This window comes from Cupressus sempervirens, chromosome 6, assembly GCF_028749045.1.
Source record: "Cupressus sempervirens isolate cs-2001-9-10 chromosome 6, ASM2874904v1, whole genome shotgun sequence".
NCBI classification, from domain to species: domain Eukaryota; kingdom Viridiplantae; phylum Streptophyta; class Pinopsida; order Cupressales; family Cupressaceae; genus Cupressus; species Cupressus sempervirens.
This window is the reverse complement of record NC_143123.1, coordinates 559,686,233-559,699,528: the sequence shown is the minus strand read 5'-3', so window position 1 is coordinate 559,699,528 and position 13,296 is coordinate 559,686,233. Positions and strand designations below refer to the sequence as shown.

General features: G+C 32.7%; 1 pseudogene; it reads left to right on the top strand.

The window, feature by feature from the left end:
• The first annotated feature begins 369 nt into the window (after positions 1-369).
• On the top strand, positions 370-1,117 carry LOC149553486 (dirigent protein 1 pseudogene; annotated as a pseudogene).
• The last annotated feature ends 12,179 nt before the right edge of the window (positions 1,118-13,296 follow it).

Genomic DNA, 13,296 nt, shown 5'->3' with positions numbered 1-13,296 from the left:
CTGTCATTATTGAATAAAACTTTCAATAAAACGTTCCATAATAATAATAATAACTTAAGATAAATATGATACCATAAAAGTCTTCCTTATGCTAGTGCGTCGGCTAAGCTATCTATATTTGAGTATTCTCTCTGTCATTATTGAATAAAACTTTCAATAAAACGTGTGTACTTCAATGAGCCGGCCTTCCATGGGCCTGCTGGCCCAGGCATCGCGCCACTATATTTGGATCAACAGCTGATTGATAGAGCATATCATTAATAAAAAATAAAATGAATAATAATAAAATAATATTCTATAGATATTAGTTGCTATTTAGCTAAACTCTCACATCATTCATTGCAACAATCCAACCTCCTGTCTGGTTAACAATGGCTTCAAAAACTCCCATAATATCAATCCTTATCATTATAGTCCTCGCTCTGTCATTTTCTTCTTGTTTGGCTTTCAAAGAGAAGAAACTTGTGTTTTACATGCATGACATATTGACTGCGAATAACACAACAGACGTTGTAACAGGCGTTGTGGTGGGTGGAGTGAAGGGATTATCTTCAATTCCGTTGGAGTTTGGAACAGTAATAGTTATAGATGACCGTGTAACTGATGGTCCAGAGCCCACCTCCAAGACAATTGCAAGGGCCAAAGGACTTTATTCCAATTCAGATCTGAAGGGCAATAATTTTGAGCTTCTCTTCTCTGTGGTGTTTGAGAACAAGAAATATAATGGGAGCACGCTTGAGATCCAGGGAGCAGATAGATTTCTTCAGAAGGAAAGAGAGGTGTCTGTTGTTGGTGGAACTGGTCGCTTCAGATATGCTCGTGGGTATGCTATTATTGAAACTGTTATGTTCGAAGGTTTCAATGCTATTCTGAAAGTAACTGTAAATGTACGGTTAGATTAGGCAAGGTACATGTATTGGATGTACTTGTCGCTGGCTTTATCAATAATGGCAATCTGTTGGGTTGTTTAATTATTTAGCTTAAACATAAATTGGCTGCTCACCTTGTTGAAACGGAAGGGAGGAGTAAGAGGGATTCGATTGTTAGAGTGATGTATAATTGTAACTTCCTTTTCTACCATTGAAATAATGTGAAGTTTCTCATAACTGCTTTTAGATGGCGTGCATTTAGTTTAATGATAATGTTTATCTTCTAGATATTTATATGGCATTCAGTTTCAGTTTTCTATAAAATAGTGTTATATTAATTTTTTAAATTTTTTATTGTTGTTTTTGTAGTTGTGGTAGACTAGTAGTATTGTATTCATTTTAATGGATTAGTCGATTAATTTATAATCTTTCTGAACTATTTTTTATTAATCTGTTTATATATTAACATATTAATATAATTTATTATTGAAACTATTTTTCTTAATGATGATTGGCTCATTTCATTTGGTCTTCTTTTTCTGGATACCTACTCATATTGATTTATTTTCGTAGTCATGATTTTGTGGACAAACTTATTTATAAATTTACTTATACTTTTTTTTTTATTGGTAAGAGGTCAAAGCCAAGATTAATTATTATGTGTTGTAATTAATTATTATTATTATTTATTAAGTGCAATCACGAGTACATTCAAATCCAAGACCTCTTCAATAAGAGGCTCATAATTTATCATTGTGTTGTAGGCTCTTGCCTAATTTACTTTTACTTTTATCTATTACTATTCAAATTTATTTTTCTATTAATTTTAATTTTATTTATAAATAGACTTGTTCTATTAATTAAATATTAAAGATATATATCCACAGAAAAAGGGGTTGGGGGATACACAATCACCCCACGAGTTCACTCCGCACATAGCCGGATAAGACACCTATTCATAATTAAAAAAATTAACATAATAAAGAATGCCCTCAAGCTACAAGAGCAGTGCAAACCAAGGGAGGTTCTTTATCATTAGAACCCCAAAAGTCCTTGGGATTGGCAGCTAGCTCAAGGGGAGCCCGACCATCAGTAGGGGTGGTAGTAGCATCATCAGTTTATTTTTCTCCCTTTGGCCTAGGTGAAGAGAAGGCTAATCTAAGTCAAGGGAAAGCCCATTTAGGTTCTCTATGTTCAGAAGGCTAGCCTTCATTAGGGGCAATAGGAGGAGCCATTAGGGACCAACCCAAACCCAATCTACATAGAGGCGAGGATGAGTAGAAACAACCACTAAAATTGCCACTAAAAAGCTCCTATGATTGAAGGCTCATAGTAACTCTACAAGAAAGATTTTTAGGTGTCTTGATACTCCTTCGAAATAAGTGTAGTGCACTAGCTCCTTGAATTTTAGCTAGTAGAACACCCTGAACACCAAACAAGGGAGACCACCACAAATTTTGCTAGTTCATAGAGAGCCCATCTCTGAACTCGTTGCCTACCCAATGAAGCCACATGTTGATGACTTCCTAGGCTTTCCAAATACTTTTAGCAAAAAATGTGCCCTAAATTTGCACTTTTTTAGTGGTCACAAGAAGGGTTTGAAATCCAATCCCCTTCTCGGCATGCCGGTTAACCAGAAAGCCTAAAGAAATACAATGCCGCAACAAGATTTTCCAAGCCTCATCACTCATGAGAGCTTGAATGAGCCATTTAGTCTAGAAAGTAATCTCCCATTTACGAGTGGAAAGCAATCCAAGACACCAAAGTCTTTGGGAAAACAAAATGGTCCCAAGAAACTTTGTGAAATCCATGATTTGCACAACATCAAAGGCCTAGAGGAAATCCCTTATGAGTCATTCAAGGTTGAGGTATGAAGCTCTAGAAGGGGCCCAACACAAGGAGTAGTAGACATATGTAGTAGCCAACACTTAGAACAATCTAACATTTCCCTGGAAGGGAAAGAGTCTTGGTGATCGAATAGTCTAATTTCTTCTCAATTTATTCAAGGAGAAGATTCCACAACTCCCTAGGGAAAGCTTGAAAAGAAAATGGAATGCCCAAAAACTAAAATATGTTTTCATGCTTAACCCATTTCCACCCATAGCACTACATCCATTGAGGGCCTAGAAAGAAGGATTATCTATAACAAAAGCTCTTGTGTCATTAAAAATAAGACCTAGACATGAGGCAAAAAGTATCCAAGCATTGTAAGGTGTTTATAGTATTGTCTTCATCCCTCAAAAGGTTAAGAAATGATTCATCAACAAAATGGCCATTGACAAGTTGTATAGTGGAGTCCAAGAGAGTTATGTCATGCACAAGACCCTATGAGATAGCAATGGCAAGAAGATAGCCAAAACATTTAGTCGCTAATATAGAAAGAGAAGGCACTAAAGGAAAACCTTGATGGATAGATTTGTAGAGCTCAAAATCTTTAAATTACCAACCATTTATAGTAATACAAGTAGTGACATCACTAAAGAGAATCTAACCTAATTGCAAAAAGACAGGACCAAATCCCAGGGATTGAAGCATGGCCAAAATGAAAAGGTCATTCAATCTGGTCATAAGCTTTGGAAAAATCAATCTTAAGAAATAAGGTCTACTATTTGGAATGACGAGCCCACTCCATACCTTCCCAAACAACAATAATATTATCCAAAAAATATCTAGATTTAATAAAAGTAGTTTGTTCAGGATGAACAATCTGTGGGAGTAGATGCCAGATTTTGAGGGAGAGAACCGTGGCGCTAATCTTGTAAAAAAACATTTAACAAAGTGATGGGTCTCCAATTGCATATTTCCTCAGGATCACCGACTTTAGGTATGAATTCGATATTACATTTATTAATAATGCTTCCTAGGAAATGAGAATTGTATGTTTCTTGATCAACCTAAAGCAGATCAAGGCCAATGTCCTCCTATAATACTTTGTAAAATTTACATGGGAAGCCATCAAAACTAGAGGCTTTAACATCAGCCATCAAGATGGTAGCTTCCTTAAGGTTAGCAAGCATGAGCTTCTACTCACAAAAGGTATATTGCTCTAGAGAAATCCTATTGGAAGTAGCAGGCATGCATGCTTGTAATGTCCTACGCAGTGAAGACTTGTTGGAATTCTTTAGAATAACTAAGAGGGGGGGTGAATTAGTTATCCAAGGTCTAGATGTACAAATAAAACTTTTCATAGCTTAGTGAACCCATAAAACATTTATCATCATGTATGCATCCATAACATTATGCAATCACTTAAAACTTGTAGGTTAGTGTCAAATCAATTTGCAAAAATGTAAACATGAAACATAACAAATTAAATAAAAAACTTGACACAATGATTTATGTGGAAATCCAATTTGGGAAAAGCCACCGGTAACATGCTACTCTTTCTCGCTCTTCTGAAGTGATGCCTTGTGAAAGGCCAATCCTGTTAAAGGTTATAATACACACTATTATATGTGATCTGGTTAAAGGATTTCAATCACCCTATTATGAGTGAGCCTTGTTAGAGGACTTTAGACCATTCACTTGGAATGTCACCCGGCTAAAGGATTTACAAATGACTTTTATGTCAACCTTAATCCAAAGGATTTACCCTAAACTGATACAATTATTAGAGAGTAATAGTAAGGCTTGATCTGATAACAACTTACAACTCCATTTGTAGATTATAGATCTATGTTTCAGTCCTCCATTCTACTTGGCTTTCACACACTTCAGCTTTGATAACCTATTCAACCTTCAAGCATCCATACCATTAAGCCTTCTTTCTTAACTTGTCAATGGAGACTCTTTACTTAGGTCACTGAATGAAGCAATACCCTAGACTCCTTGTATTCCTTAAGTTCTTGCACATGACAACCTTTACTTTTGACCAACCATCCCTATAAATAGTGAATTAAGATCTTTTGTCATTCATCCTCCATCATCTAATTTGGGGTTAGGATAGATTAGGTAAGATTCAGTGAATCTACCCCTTATGTTATTTCATCCCTTTCTAGAAACTTCTCCTTCAATTGTTGTTGAATTCACCTCAAAATAGTTTACCATGAATTCTATGCCCCCAACTCATCAATCTTATCTTCCAAATGGTTCATATAATCCAAGATAATAAACTTTTTAGCTTAGATCCATTGAATTCAAAACCTTTCAAATAATGCTAACAGTTAACATTATTTTTTTCCTGATTCTTAGCACATACTATGTTGCACAACATCCTCTGTAAAATCACTTAGCACAAACTAAAGTTTATTGGTGCTCGGCATCAACTAAACTTTAGTCAGCATCAACTATTTTACTTGGCTTACACTGGAATAGATTTTTACTTGGATCCAACTAATTTTCTACTCATCTTGAACTAAGCTTTTTGGACACCTATTGTCCTCTCGATCAAGCTTGGCAGAAAAAAATTGTTTAACTTTTTCTTCTAGACTTGCTTAGTGTAACCAAGATTTGCAACCTTAAGTAGATTATCAATGATATCACTATCTTAGCTAATTCTTGCACTCCTTTTCATATCATAACTCAACCTTTCCTATAAGCTCTATTGTTACATCTTTTGATCAAATCCTCCTCATCAATTGAATAAGTGATAGTAGTTAAATCATATAAGCATTTGTCTTACCAGCAAATAGTAGTTTTGAGATCACTGACAAAAAAAATGATTGAAACACATTTATCATACTTGCATTAATTTGTTTTCAACAATCTCCCTCTCCAACAAGGCCTTCTCATAATGACACACAAAAACTTGAAGGATGATGTGTAGGTTAGAAAGAACTTGTTGATCTTCTCTGATGTGCTTGATGTCTACCATAGAATGGCAAGCCCACACAACATTCAAAAATTGCTTGAAAGCCTGATTACCAACCTCTAACCAATGAACACATTAAAATATCACAATTATTCATTTCACAAAATACACATATCTTATCTCTAAAACTAAAATTGAAATATAATATTAACTTATATTATTTTGTAATATATTTTTTAATACAGAAAAAAAATGGTTATATATCTATTTTTAAATCTATCATTTACTATATTATAATATTTAATAGTTATTTCTATTACAATACATTTTACAATAAACTATTTTTTTATGAAAGTACATTTCTTTTTGTCAACTCTTGCTTTATGAAAGTACATTTCAACAATAACTTTTATAAAATAACTTTTGTTATATAATACAAGTAAATAGACTGAAATCTATTTCAATAAGAGGCATGAACTAAAGAATTTATATTCTTTTAAATTGACATAGAATCCTATCCTCAACTCTTATAAATCACAACAATACAAAAATGAAACTATTATATATTCTAGTTTGGTTATACCAAGTTTTTTCCTGAAGTATTCCTGCTTTAACCTCGCAAGAGGTTTGGTGAAGATGTTTGCCATCTTTTCTGTTTAGTGCTAATGTACTTTAGTTTGATAACATCTTTGTCCACCATGTCCCTTATATTGTGGCAAGGAATCTCTATATGTTTAGACCTATTATGAAAAACTAAATGAACTAAAAGTTTAACATAGCTTGTGAATTGTGGTGTATTCTAGTGGTTTTTCAAATAATCTATATAAAAGTTTCCTTAGCCATACTACTTTTTGTGCTCCCATGGAGGCTTCCATATATTCTTCTTTTGTAGAGCTTTGAGCAACAGTTGACTATTTTCTACTAAACCAAGATATCATTGCTGATCCAAGACTAAAACAATGCCCTATTGTACTCTTACAGTCAATAGTATAGCCCACCTAGTTAGAATTAGAATACCCTTGAAGTTGTAGCTTTGTATTCTCATACTTCAATCCAAGTCCTATAGTTCCTCTTAAGTATATTAAAATATGTTTGGCATCCATTATATGAATCTTCTTGGGTTCACATATGAAGTAACTTAATACATTTGGGACATAGCAGATATCTAGTCAAGTGTTTATTATCTACAAATGAGAACCAACAATTTTTTGATAGTGAGTAGGATCTACTGATTCTAAGTCAGTTGCTTCACTTTTCAACTTATGTAGGCTAGTTTCCATTGGAGTAAATAGTGGTTTACAATCCATCATTCCAAATCTAGTCAATATATCTGAAGTGTACTTTTCTTGATTAAAGAAGATGTAATTTTTGTTTTGTCATACTTCTAAACACAAAAAAATAATGTAGAAGGTCTAGATCCTTCATGTCAAATTCAGCTATGAGATCATGTTTACACTTGGCTATAAGATTATTTGCACATATTATCGATAAATCATCAACATAAAGAACGAACATCAACATGTCATTATTTCATACTTTGAAATATATATTTGGATCAACTTCATTTTTAGAGTATCCCAATTTAAGAAGATAGTTGTCTATCTTATCATACCAAGCCATGGGAGCTTGCTTTAACCCATAGAGGGCTTTCTTCCATTTACATATGTATAGCTTTTGGTCATGTGTAGTGAATCCTTCAAGTTATTCTATATATACTTCCTCTTCAATGATGTCATTCAAGAAGGTTGTCTTTACATCCATTTGATATGTTTTTTGTCCTTTGGATGTAGCAATGAACATTATCATTCTTACAAAAGTGTAACGTACAACTAGAGTAAATGTTTCTTCATAATCAATTCCTTCCTTTTGAAAAAAACCCCTTGTAACAAATCTATCTTTGATTTTTTTAATGCTTTCATCTGGTGCATACTTTATTTTAAAATACCATTTTTGAAGATACAACTGATTTATCTTTATGTCTAGGAACAATATCCTATACATCCTCTTTTAGAATAGAGTGATATTCCTCTACAATTGCATCTTTCCATGCTTGACATTTTAAGGCCTCCTCAACATTAGTTGGTTGTATTTTTGTAACTTCTCTCATTAAGGAAACATAGCATTTTTGATTTTTTGTTTTCTTATTTTCTTTAGAGACCTCATCTAGTTTCACATTGTTCTCTTAAATTATTTTCCTTGCCCATTGTGGTCTTTTCTTGTGATTTGAAACTTTGTCATTCTCAACATTAGGTGCAAGTGTATCTATGTCTATGGAAAAATCCTCCCTCAAATTTCCAATTGAATTATCTTCTATAGTGTTCTCCCTCTGATTCTTAGTATTATAATCATCTTCTATGATGTACTCCCTTTGATTCTCTATTTCCTCATCTTCTTTGTTTAAATATGTTTCGAAGGCAACATCTTTTTCAAATGTAACATCCCTACTATTTTCAAGAAAATTTTGACCTTGAATATATACTTTGTATCCTTTAGTCATTTCATTGTAGCCAATGAATATGCCATTCTTTCTAGAAGGTTCTAATTTAGACCTTTTGTTTTTTGGAATGTAAATGTAGACTAGGCAACAAAAAATTCTTAGATGACTAAGATCTAGTTTGTTCTCAATAAAGGCTTCTATGGGAGTTATATTTTCTAATAATACATGAGGGCTTTTATTTTGAATGTATAATTTTGTACTTGTTTCTTTGGCCCAAAAATATATAGGGATGTTTTGATCATGTATCATGGCTTTTAGTTGTTCTATAATAGTTCTATTTTTTCTTTCTGTAATCCTATTTTGTTGAGGATTTTAATGTATTGTAGTCTCCCTCTTAATCCCAATAGAAATATAGAATTCTTTGAAGATGTTAGATGTGTATTTACCTCCATGATTTGATATTATCATTTTTATTTTCTTTCCAATGTGATTTTCCACTAGGGCTTTAAATTATTTGAATTTTTTAGAACTTCATTAGATTATTTAAGTTTTAGAAATTGCATCCAAGTTTTCTTAGAATAATCATCAATGAATGTCACATAGTACAAAAATCCCCCTAGTGAGGGTGTTGACATGGGTCAAAACAAATCAGTGTGAATAAGTTCTAGTACAATTTTTTACTTGTATTTACTTATAGGAAAATATCATTCATTATTTTTTCCTAGGGCATATGCTTTACAAATACTAATAGTATCATATTTGAGATTAGGTATACTTGTAGTGATTTTCCCTATGGCAAGAATAACACAAAAGCCAAGGTGTTCTAATCTTCTATGACAAAGTTCATTTGAGTTATGAAATTCATGATTTAGTTCTTGTTGTTTTTCTTTAATATTTAATTTGTACATGCATCAATCTCTAGATGCTATAATAATGACATTCCTTTTATAGGATATTTTGAAGCCATTGTAACACTTTATCTTCATTGAAGGTGACATGGAATCCTTGATCAACTAGACCTCAAATGGAAATTATATTTATTTTTATCCATGGTACAAATAAATATTTTCATTGAATAATTTCTATACTTTTTATTTGTATGGAGAAGGTCCCATTTCTTTTTAGTAGATAAGTATTAATATCTCCAATTATGACTTCTTTTGTGTAATACTCTTTGAATGTTTCAAACTAATTTTTGGATCTAGTTTTATGTCTTGAAGCTTCACTATTCATTATCCAAGTATTATTACTTGCGTTTAATTCACTTGACAAGGCTAAATAAAATAGAGGATTTTTAACTTCTTGAGATTCATATATGGTAGCTTGAATTTCCTTTCTTTCTAGATAATGGTTTTGGATGTGACCAAATTTATCACATCGATAACATTGAACTTTGGATAGCTATCCTTCTTTGTGATATTGATAATTATTTCCTCTCTTTGGTTTGAAATTCCTTTTATTTCCTTTTCTTCTATTGTTTTCATATAGGGCTTGAAACTTCCCTTCTTGATTTGTGCAGATTGCTCTTGAGATTAACCAAGATTCATCTTGAATGCACTCATTCTTCAGTTGATCAAATTTTGGAAGTGAGGCATGATTTACACATTGAATGAAAGGTTCCCATGATATAGGTAATCCTTTTACAGAAATTAGTGTAAGTTCTTCATCATCTATACTTTTTCCAATGGTGGCAATTTGGTCTTTTATTTTAGAGATCCTTAAGTACTAAGTTGTCATTATCTCTGCCTTGTTTAGTTTTATATTTAGGAACTGCTATTTTAATGTTAGTAATATGCTTGTGCTATTTATTTCAAATGTATATTTTATAGTTTTAAATACTTCATGGGAGGACTTCAATCTTTCTATGGAAGTGTTGGAAATATAAGACGAGTAACTGAGAGGGAAGGGGTGAATCACTTACTACTAAAATAAATCCTAGACACCTTAGATGTCAGTACAAAAATGAAAACTAAAAATTTAATACTACTGAAGCTCGGTAAACACACATAGAATGTTCTAACTTGGTAATAACTAAATTAGCTCAGTAAGTGCTTAATATATAAACCTTTAGATGTTGTCTATGATTAACATTACTTTAACTAAGTTGTAAACACATAATAGAAAATAGTGCATGAACATAGTAGACACCAAGATTTAATGTGGAAACCCAATTTGGAAAAAACCACCAATTGTAACTAGTTAGTATTTTTCACTCTTATGACGTGAGCCTTGTTAGGAGCCAACCTTGTTAAAGATTACAAGACAAACTGTTAGGTGTGACCCTATTAAAGGATTTAATTACCCTATTAGGAGTGGCCTGATTAGAGGTATTGAGACAATTCAATAGAACTCCCATCCTGTTAGAAGATTTGCAAATGGTTGTTAAGCCAACTCTGTTAAGAGATTTAGATCACTGCTATAATGGTTAGAGAGTAACAATGAGATGACTTGATTGAATACAACTAATTTTCTAATTACAGATCTTTGTTTTAGCTTGTACTTGATCCTTCTTGATCGAATAAGGTTTTGCTGCTCCATAAGGATATTCTACTTATCCTTCAAAATCACTTCCTCTTCTTATCATTAGATCTTCAATAACATCTTCATGCCATGCATTCAAAAATTTGAAATCACAACTTGACCTTATACTTATATATTCCACTTTGTCAAGTCGACTCAAATACAACTTAGGATAAACAATATTCATCACCTTAGTTGCCTGGAATCAATAGATAAATCAATTAAGCTTAATACAAAAAAAATTAGAAAATCCTTTGTTAGCCGACCTAGCTTGGTAAAAACTAACTGAGAAACTTTTTCCTTTGTTAGCTAACAGAAACTTGGTTAACACTTCAAAGTTGCAAAAATCCTCTGGTAACCAAGTGAGCTTGATTAGTACTGCTTCCATCTAACTTTCCTTCATTACTTGAGTGATCTCGGTTAACACTCACTTTCTACATCTTTTTCCTTTGACACCTGAGTGAACTCGGTAGACACTGCCTTTTAAATTAGGAAAACACAGGCATGCTCAGTAGACACTGAGAACTGTCTTTACTGCCCAAGTGAGCTTAGTATATACTAACTAATAATGATATGACATTTGTGTAACATAAAAGAAAACACACAATTAATCAATTATATCCAAAAATCTCCCTCTTTAGCATTGATGGAAACACAACATGTCATAGCACAATAAAATTTTGGATTCTGACTAAGAACTTCCTCTATTAGTATGAGCTCTTCCTTTCACTGGATTCTATCTACAACAACTACTACCAAGTTCATTTAAAACATTCTCCTTCTTTCAAAAAACTTCTTCTTTGGAAGACTTCCCCCTCTTTGGTTCCTTACTTTATTTTGGTTCCAAAAATTTCTCAGAGATTTGACAATAAACTTCTCCCTCTTTAACAACACATGCCAAAGAAAACAATTTTGTAAATACCAATGTACCTTAAGTACTAATTCATCTACAATATACCCTTGCTAATTTTGGACCATCTGATTGATCTTCAACAAGTCTTGTTTGATGCATTCACTACACTTCATTTAGTGAGTTTCAGATAGGGGAATGGCCCCTAGCTTACCTCTTAGATATAGAAATACATCCTTAGGTAATGGCTTGGTTAATATGTCTACAGTTTGTTCCTTTTTATTCACATATTCCAATCTAACTTCTTTATCTTGCACTAACTATCTAAAGAAGTGATATTTTATTGCAATGTGCTTTGTTTTGGAATCTATTACTAGATTCTTTGATATATTGATTGCAGTAGTTTTATCGTGGTATATTTCTATTGGGTCTTTGATCTCTACCTTCATTCCTTCCAACAGTTGTTTGAACCAAATAATGTTAGAGCAATTGACTACTACTACTACATATTATACCTCTATTGTGGATTGAGATGAACAATTTTACTTCTTGCTTGTCCAAGATACTACTCTTTTACCAAGAAAGAATGCTCCACCACTAGTGCTTTTTTTGTCATCAAGAGTTCCTACCCAATCAGCATTAGTAAATAATTTCAAGTCCAAATTGCCTCCAAGTTTGTACCATAAACCATAGTCTTCAATACCTTTCAGATACTATATGATTCTCTTGATTTTCATCACATGATTTTCCATGGGATTTGTTGAGAATCTTGCCACTATTCCAACTGCTAGAGCAATATCAAGTCTTGTGTGTACTACATACTACAATTTTCCAATCATTGATCTATATGTGGTCTTATCTACTTCTTTGGAATCATCATTTTTGGAGAGCTTATGTCTAGTAGACATAGGGGTTCCAGCCGGTCTTGAATCTTCCATTCCAAATTTCTTCAGTATCTCCTTGATATACTTAGATTGAGTGATGTAGATACAATTCTTGTAATGTTGTATCTGCAATCCAACAAATAATTTTATCTCACCAAACATAGAGATCTCAAATTCTTTACTCATTTCTTTTGAAAATTCTTTGCACAAGTCATCATTTCTTGTGAATAGAGTATCATCAACAAATATTTCTGCCAACACAATCTTCTTTTCTTGTCCTTGCTTGATATACAAACTACTATTATCACTTATTCTTTGAAAACCAATCTATGCCAAGTAATTATGGACTCTTTTGCACCAAGCTCTAGGAGCTTTCTTGAGACCATATAATTCTTTGTGTAACTTGCAAAGCATGTCTCTTTTGCTAGGATCTACAAAACCTTCTGGTTATTCAATGTAGACTTCTTAATCAAGAATTTCATTCAAGAATGCATATATGACAACCATTTGATATACTTTAAATCCTCTATGTGCTACATATGGTACTAAGGTTCTAACACCTTCTAGTCTTGCCACAGGAGAAAAAGTCTCACCATAGTCAATACCTTCTTCTTGAGAATAACCTTTGCACACTAATCTTCCTTTGTTTCTTAAAACTTTTCCATCTTCATTTAGCTTATTTCTAAATACCCACTTTGTACCAATTACATTTTTATACTTTGGTCTAGGAACAAGAGTCCAAGTTTTGTTCTTTTCTATCTATTCTATCTCTTAATTCATTTCTTTAATCTAACTTTCATTTTCTAGAGCATCTTTGACACTTCTAGGTTCAAATTCAAAAAGAAAACATGTACCTTTTAATTTCCCTCTTTTCATTGTTCCATCTAATTTGTCTTCAATGATTTCATCAGGTGCATGATGCCTTCTAACATATCTTGCTAACACAGGATCTTTGGTTTTTGAATGAGTTCCACCATCATCTTCTT